Genomic DNA, 8,822 nt, shown 5'->3' on the forward strand with positions numbered 1-8,822 from the left:
TAAAAAATTTTATAGTGACTCTAATGTAAGCATCTAGCGATCTTTTTTGTATTGTAATTTAATTCCTTGTGACTCATTCTTTTCATGTGATCTCTGAAATAAAATATCAGCGTTCTTGAGCACAGAGTGGAGTACTAAATAACTCTAAATATGCATTATGGTAGGCACTGCCGGCCAGCAGGTCATGTTTAAGAGTTGTAGTTTTCCCAGTATATGTAACTTAAGTTATCTGTGAAAATGATAGCCGAATCTGCAGGTTCTTATTCAGGAATACGGAATTTGATACTGGAAAATAGGAGGAAGCCTACGGCGGTTGGGTTTTTGCAGTCCGGATCAAAAACGTGAACAGGCTCAAAGAAATAATGAGGCAGGCAGCGCGCGCGATGGGCCCCGCGTTCCCCTAGAAGCGACCCAGGGGACAGGCACATACCCTCCTGACCGCATCTCCGCGCGCAGGCCGCTCCCGCAGCTCCCGGCGCGCACCCACGTCCGCCCCCCTCCGGAGTCCCTGGGCTGCAGAACTCGCCCCAGGCCTGTGGCTTTTCAGAAACACAGTTTCGCTTCTCCCTTCACAGGGACGGGGATGCTTGACAGATAATTTGGTTGTCAGATGCCAGCTTGCCTATGTAACATCATCTTCTTGAACACAATAACAATATATTTTAAAGGCATGGCACGTGTGAACGAAAGTTCATCTTAAGATCCGGGCAAAAAGATAGTGCATGCACATCCTGAATTCTAAAAGTCCCCTCTGCTCTGCAATTTTCACTTGTCATAGGAGCCACATCTCAGGAATGTAATGGTTCTGAAACTGTGGGGGCTGTATTTCCCTAACCGGAGCAGTTTAGGGTACCCACATTAGGAGGTGCCCAGTTTGACTTGTGCTGTATGATTTTTGGTGGGTTTCATTTAGTATTTACTCATTTGGAGAAAAATAAATATTAAGAGTACAAACTACCTTTAAGGTAGTAGTCACCAACAGAGGCTTGATCAGATTCGAATTTTTGGACATGATTACTTCACAGACACTGTATCATATCAAGGGCACATAATCCCTGGAGGCTTTTCTTTTTGTGATGACAGTATTCGTTGACAGATACTATCAACCTGGTATGTCCATTATAAATTTTCCCACCAGCTCTCCACCTATGGTTTTAGCGGCCCCTGATAACCATTTCTTAGGTACTTTATTCATTAGGGGCTGCAAAATGGCCATATTTTAATTATATCATTCCTTCTTCATTTATCGGCAGGATATCTTCTCAGTAATTGATTACCCCGAGATACAGTTCATACAGGAAAGGCAAAATAAGTGCTTGACTCTTTTATCTATGAATTTTTTGGAAATAAAGAGTTGCTTCCTTCACATCCTTCAAAGGTGACCAGTGAGTCTATTTTTGGAGAGTTGCTATGAAGCTGTGGATATTATTGTTCTTGATGCATCTCAATGTGCTGCAGTTATTTATTTACTTATTTATTTGATGCTCAAAATATCCTATTTCCTGCCAGTGCTCTTGTGTCTGTCTGGCACCACTCTAGACATCTTTGACAGCTTTCTTGCTTCCGGTACAACAGGATGTTCCAAGGGTCAGAGGAAGATATTAAATGACATCATAGGGAAGCAGTCAACAACATTTAGAATGAGAAACTCTCCAGGACAAACTATTCGGTTTCTTCAACAGTAAATTGCAAGAGGGAAAGGAAGGAGGGAGTGAAACCCATAGATGGGAAGAGACTGGAAAAACCAGATAAATGCAATTTCTGAAACTTGTTTGCATCCCAGTTAAAAAAAAAAGCTGTGAAAGAGATAAAGAACCTACTGTATAACAAAGGGAACTCTCCTCCATATTCTGTAATACCTACATGGGAAAAAACAGGAAAAAGAATAGATGTGTGCCTGGGCTTCCCTGGTGGCTCAGATGGTAAAGAATCTACCTTCAGTAAAAGAGATCTGGGTTTGATCCCCGGGCTGGGAAGAGATGGCTACCTACTCCAGTATTGTTTCCTGGAAAATTTCATGGAGAGAGGGGCCTGGCTGGCTACAGTCCATGGGGTCACAGAGAGTCAGACACGACTGAGCAATTTTCCTACACAGATATACTTCTAATAAAATCACTTTGTTGTACACCTGAAACTAACAAAACACTGTAAATCAACTATGCTCCAATATAAAATAAAAATTAAATTTTAAAAATAGCTGTAAAAGATAATAAATGAGAAAAAATCAAGGAAAAATTAATGCTGGTTGGTGTTTTGGTGGTACTAAGGAATTGGCATTAACATTTTAAGATGGGGTAGTACGATTGTATGTTAAAAATACTGTTTTAGAGATATATACAAAGGTATTTATGGGTAAAAGTTTACAATATCTGAAATTTATTTCAAAAGAAACTAGTTGGAGAGGAAAGTAGGTATGATATAGGGAACTTAGATGTAATATAGATAGAGTATGTTTGGCCATGTGTTGATAACCATTGAAGCTGGGTGATGAGTATACGGTGAGGCCCTGTGTTACTCTCTCTGGTTTTATACATGTTTGAAAATTGCATAATAAAAAATTTAAAATTTATTTTAAAATAGAAACCACACTAGAAGGAAGCTGAAGAGGAACTGGTGATGGTAGAACAACACCAGCTCCATAAATAAAGTCTTGCCTAATTCAGAAATGTGCTAACCACCTGCCAGCTACAGTATCATTAAGAGGAGAGACCTGGTGACTAAGCAAGCCGACTGACTCTCTCCTTGTTACTGAGGTGTGCCCCGGGCCTCTGCTTGGGGCTGTGTGTGTGTTTAGCTCACCTCATCCTCACACTAGCTTCAAGAGATTGATGGGATTATTAAAATACCTATTTTACAAATGGAAAACCTGAGGTTCAAAGGGACTACTCCCATGATAAGCAGAGACACGCTTCAAACTGCTTGGTCTGGCTCTAGAGCCCATATTACTAACAGCGACATAAATAGCTCTTAATAGAAGCCAGCCCTGTTCAAAGTGCTTGGCTTCTATTCACTCAGTGTCTACAATAACCCTCTGAGGAAGACCCTTCCAGCAGACCCTTTTCCCAAGTGAGAAGATTGTGCTATAACAGGTGAGGTACCTGCAAAGTCGCGCAGCAGACCCTGGAGCTTCTGCTGCCTCTCACACCCTTAGCTGCCCATCTACACTGTGCAGGGGTCCTTCCTTCCCGGTTTAAGAAGCATCTGTTGAGTGCATGCAAGAGCCTGTCTCTGTCAAAAGTGCTGGGTTATGGGGATGAACTTTTCTCTTTTTTTTTTTTTTCGCCTTGCAGTAGCTTCCTGTCTCCTAGTCCTGAGTCTCTGGGGAGCTACTTAGAAGATGATGGGGCTACAACTGAGAGGGCTTCCCTAGTGGCTCAGATGGTAAAGCGTCTGCCTGCAATGCGGGAGACCTGGGTTTGATCCCTGGGTCGGGAAGATCCCCTGGAGAAGGAAATGGCAACCCACTCCAGTATTCTTGCCTGGAAAATTCCATGGATGGAGGAGCCTATCATGCTACATGTGGACACTTCATTTTCTGAAGTTGAGTTAGGAAGAGAACTGAACTGGCTCCCCAAGAAGACTTCTCCTGAACCCGAGAGTTTCTGAGGTGAGGCTCTGAAGGAAGTTGCTTGTGAATCCTATCACTTCACACTAAGAGCCTCCACTGCTGGGGGCACCTGGTCCCTGGTTCCCAGGGACACCGTGCTCATCCCCACCTTAGAATCTTCTCTTGCTGGGCTCTGTTCCCAGCTTATTCATCTCTGCTTTGGCTCTCAGTAACCTCCCTACTCTGAAATCTCAATGCCCTTATTGGTTGTGCTAATCAATTTTGTACTTAATTATATACACCCCTCAAATTGTTACCTAAGAGTTTCACTGTGTGTATCTTGCCTCTTTGCTTTAGTTGTAAATATTTGGAAGTCAGAGAATAGGTCTTATGCTGCACTGATACTCCCTCAACAAGCCCCAAACCATGGAGTGGTGCTCACTAAATATGATTATAGGAAAGTCTTTACCACTGTACAGTGTATGTTAGATGGCAACACACGTAAAATGGTCAAGAACACAAGCTCTCCCTCTTACTAGTGGTGTACCTCAAGGCAATTTATTTACATCTTTTGTGTCTTTGTTTTCCTCTCTGTAAAATGGATGTTGATAACAGTTTCTACTTCGTGTATGTAGAGTACTTAGCACAGTGCCTAGTAACAAATGTTTAATATGATAGCAGCTAGTATTTTTACTATTACTGCTAACTGCCTAGCAAAGTAAGGTTTTATTTATTTATTTATTTATATTTTGCCTGTGTTGGGTATTTGTTGTGTAGGCGCTTCATTGAGATGTGCAAGCTGTCTAATTGCAGCACACGGGTTTAGTTGACCCTCTATATGTAGGATCTCAGTTTCCTGACCAGGGATCAAACCCACATCCCCTGCCTTGGAAGGCGAATTCTTAACCACTGGACCACCAGGGAAACCCAAGTAAGGTTTTATTGACCAACCAGAGCATTTTTTTTCCTACATATGAAATCAGATTAAATCTTAGATTGTATAATATGCATGATTTAATTGGCTCGAGGCTATGGGATGTAGTGGAAAATCAATGATCACTAAATTCTTCTTGGAATTGGACCAGAAACCAAATTTCTCCTCCGATACTGGCCATACAATCTTGGCTTTTATGAGCCTTGGTTTGTTCCTATGAAAAATGGAATTAGTAATAGGTAGTTCATTAGGTTGGGCTTCCCAGGTAGCGCAGATGGTAAAGAATCTGCCTGCAGGGCAGAAGACCTGGGTTCAATCTCTGGGTCAGAAAGATACCCTGGAGGAGGAAATGGCAACCCACTCCAGTGTTCTTCTTGCCTGGAGAATCCCATGGACAGTGGAGCCTGGTGGGCTACAGTCTGTGGGGTCGCAAAGAGTCAAGACAAGACTGAGCAACTTTCGCTTCACTTAACTTCAGTCCATTAGGTTGCTGTATGGTTCAGGAAAATGAATATAAAGCATCTAGCCCAGAATTTTATACAAAATGGATCTTAAAGAAACCATTCCATTTAACATCATCAAGCCTGTAGTATTTCTCTCTACAGAGATTATGTCTGCTTAGTAGATGAGGCCTTTGTGGTTGTTTTCTTTTCTTTTTTCATTTTGTCATGTGTGATCTTAGTTCCCTGACCAGGGACTGAACCTGTGCCTCCTGCGGTGGAAGCAGGGAGTCTTAACCACTGGACTACCAGGGATGTCCCCCATTTGTGATTGTTTATGGTTGTTTATCGACCTTTCTTTTCTAGGAAGTTCTAGCCCTCTAGACCAACTGCAATAGTTCAGTGCCTCTGAATCCTTGCTATTCAACTATACCCCTTTCTGTTATATGCTCCCAGGAGTATATACTTGGTACATACTAGGAACTTAAGGAATTTATATTGAATGACTCAAGAACCTACTTTTCAGATGCATATAGACCATCCTGGGGCTTCCCTGGTAGGTCAGCTGGTCAAGAATCTGCCTACAATGCAGGAGACCAGGGTTTGATCCCTGGGTTGGGAAGATCCCCTGGAGGAGGACATAGCAACCCTCTCCAGTATTCTTGTCTGGAGAACCCCATGGACAGAGGAGGCTAGCAGGCTATAGTCCATGGGGTTGCAAAGAGTTGGATGTGACTGAACAGCATAGACCATCCCTCTTCTGTTAACACACTCTTCCCAGTTTATCAACCTCTCAATCTACTGTTGACTGATCTCATCTATTACATTTTGGTTCTTCTTCTTGTTGTCCCAAGGATGACCTTCACTCTAGTGCTTCTTTGTTCCATCCACCAGTAAGATTTTTAGATCAGACAGGAGAGAGGCCATGTCAGGCTGGGTAAGTGATGTTTTTGAAGAGATTTAGGAATGCCAAGTGAATAATGCTTGAGGGGAACCAAGAATACAAGGTGAAAAAAATGCAGAGATAAGATAAATAGGGCGGGTGGAGAGAGGTTGTAGAGAGACTTAATGGTCAGGCCAAAGAATCTAACTTGATATATCCGGCAGTTGGAAAAGCCAAAAGATTGTTTATATAAGTTATGATAATCTTTTTTTTTGGCTGTGAGTGTCTTAGTTCCCTGACCAGGGATTGTATCCATGCCCCCTTGCACTGGGAGCTCAGAGCATTAACCGCTGGACTGCCAGGGACGTTCCTACAGTGATATTTAAATGTAGTTTTATACATTAAAGAGTCAAAACTGCTCTTATACTTATAATTAAAACAGCAGTCTCCTGTTTCACCTTTCCTAATCCCCCGTCCCCACTCCCTAGAGGTAAACATGTTAAATTCCTTTAAACTGTTTCTTCTGGTTATTTGAATCTACTTGTTTTCTTTTCGTAGGATGACCCCCAACTCTTGCTCCTTTACCTTCTCTCCATCTTCCCAGTACAGTCACGTCATAATTTTTTGTTAAATCAGTATTTGTGATTTATATTGTCACAATCATTTAAATTCTATAAATGCAGTTCACAACTAATTAAATTTTCTTTGCTACACCGTTTTTCCTGGTGTTAATTATTGCCTCATTGTTTTATTTATTTAATTGCTGTGTACTGACCACTAGTTGAGCCCCAGATGCTGCAATAAAGATATAAGCTGACTGAGTACACAAATAACTTATTGGATTTTTCTCAACTTGCTGACTTAGCAACTAAACAACAACAACGGATATGGAGCTCTTGGCAATATCTTTGACAAAAAATAACTGGTGAAAATTACCTTTGTATATGTGTCACACGCATCATCCACTTAGAAACTTTGTTTTCATTCTCGTTTTCTAGTGACCTTTGCTATGCAAGGAATTTGTATGCAATTGCTGAGTGCCCTCTAAGTCGCTTGAGTCAGGTCCAACTCTTCAGGACCCTGTGGACTGTAGCCCACCAGGCTCCTCTGTCCATGGGATTCTTCAGGCAAAACTACTAGAGTGAGTTGCCATGCCCTCCTCCAGGGGATCTTCCCAACCCAGGGATTGAACCTGCATCTCATATCTCCTGTGTTGGCAGGTGGGTTCTTTACCAGTAGCACCACCCGGGAAGCCCATGCTATTGCTAAGTTACCAAAATATTTTTGAATTCTTTATTTTCACTTGATCCTCAAAATGACCAAAGAATTAGACTGATTTTGTAACCTGGCTGTAGTGCTTACTGCCTGTGTGCAAGTTGCGTGCGTGCTTGATCAGCTGCTCAACCTGTCCACTCTTTGCGACCTCATGGACTGTAGCCTGCCTGGCTCCTCTGTCCATGAGATTTCCCAGCCAAGAGTACGGGAGTGGGTTGCCATTTCCTTCTCCAGGGGATCCTTCCAACCTGGGGATCAAACTGGTGTCTCCTGCATTGGCAGGCGGATTCTTTACCACTGCACCACCTATGTGCAAGTTATCTAATTTCTTTTCTCATTTTTTTCAAAGAAGTTGGGGATAGTTTTAAGGATTAAATGAGACAATCTCCAAATATCAATATATATATATATATTAGCTATAGTTATTGAGGTAAAGTGTTATTAATCTATTTGCTGATTAGACAAAACAAATTAAGTTGCATGTACTGTTGGCACAGTGTGTAAGGGCAGAAAGTGAAAGTGAATTCAGTCATGTCTGACTCTTTGTGACCCCATGGACTATACAGTCCCTGGAATTCTCCAGGCCAGAATACTGGAGTGTGTAGCCCTTCCCTTTTCCAGGGGATCTTTCCAACCCAGGGACCAAACCCAGGTCTCCCACATTACAGACAGATTCTTCACCAACTGAGCCACAAGGGAAGCCCATGTTAGGGCAGACCTGGGCTTAAAGCTCATCATGGACTGAATCATAGTGTGAATATCAGAGGAGAGTTTGATTTATACTCATGTTCCCTGCTACACCCTAGTGCCTAAAGTAGTATCTGGTAAATAATAGGCACTCATACATGTGATGAATAATCAATATAAACACCAAGTTTCAGGCATGGAAATGGTCTCCAAAATTTGGTTAAATAAATTGATTTTTCAAATAGGGACACTGAGGCCCAGACACTTTTAAGTGAACCTTGGACATGTTTTGTTTCTGTTTTGTTTCTTTGTGTCTGCAGAGTGCTTGTCAAAAAAAAAAAAAAAAAAAATTAAAGTAGTTGCCAACTTAGGCCTGGCCATCTATGAATAGAAAACTCAATTTTGTGCCTTAAAGAGAATAGAGGTTTAATTCTCGCCAATGTAAGAGAAAAACTAATGGTGAGCAACTCAAGGTGGTAACTCCAGAGTCAGGAAGATCGTAGACACATATCCTTCTGCTCTACATTCTTAACACATGGCTTCCATCATGTGTTATGCACACAGACACACACACACACACACAGACACACACACACACAGGCTTACACACATATTTGGCTGCGCCAAGTGGCTTGTGCTCTAGTTCCCCCACAAAGAGTCAAACTTGGGCCCCAGAAGTGAAAGTGCCAAGTCCTAACCACTGGACCACCAGGGAATTCCCTTCACCTTCTATGTAGTGTTACAGTTTAAAAACAAAAAAACAAAAAAAAAATTGGCTGCTGGGGCTCCAGCCATTGCATTCTGTCAGGAAGGAGGAAGATGAGGAAAAGGGGGGCACTTTCCAACTGAGCTGGCCCAGGAGATTACCTGGACTTTCCACACAACTTCCCTTTTTATCTCATCCACCCAAAGTGAAAAAGAAGATGGAGAACTTTTTTTTTTTTTTAATCTGATGGGCTTGTTATCTGGGTTAAAGCAGGGTTCTTTTTATAAGGAAAATAGAGGGGAATCAATATTGGGTAGAAATTTTCTATCAGTTGTCAATACTTTTAAAAA

The sequence above is a fragment of the Cervus canadensis genome, chromosome 13 (assembly GCF_019320065.1).
Source record: "Cervus canadensis isolate Bull #8, Minnesota chromosome 13, ASM1932006v1, whole genome shotgun sequence".
Taxonomy (NCBI): domain Eukaryota; kingdom Metazoa; phylum Chordata; class Mammalia; order Artiodactyla; family Cervidae; genus Cervus; species Cervus canadensis.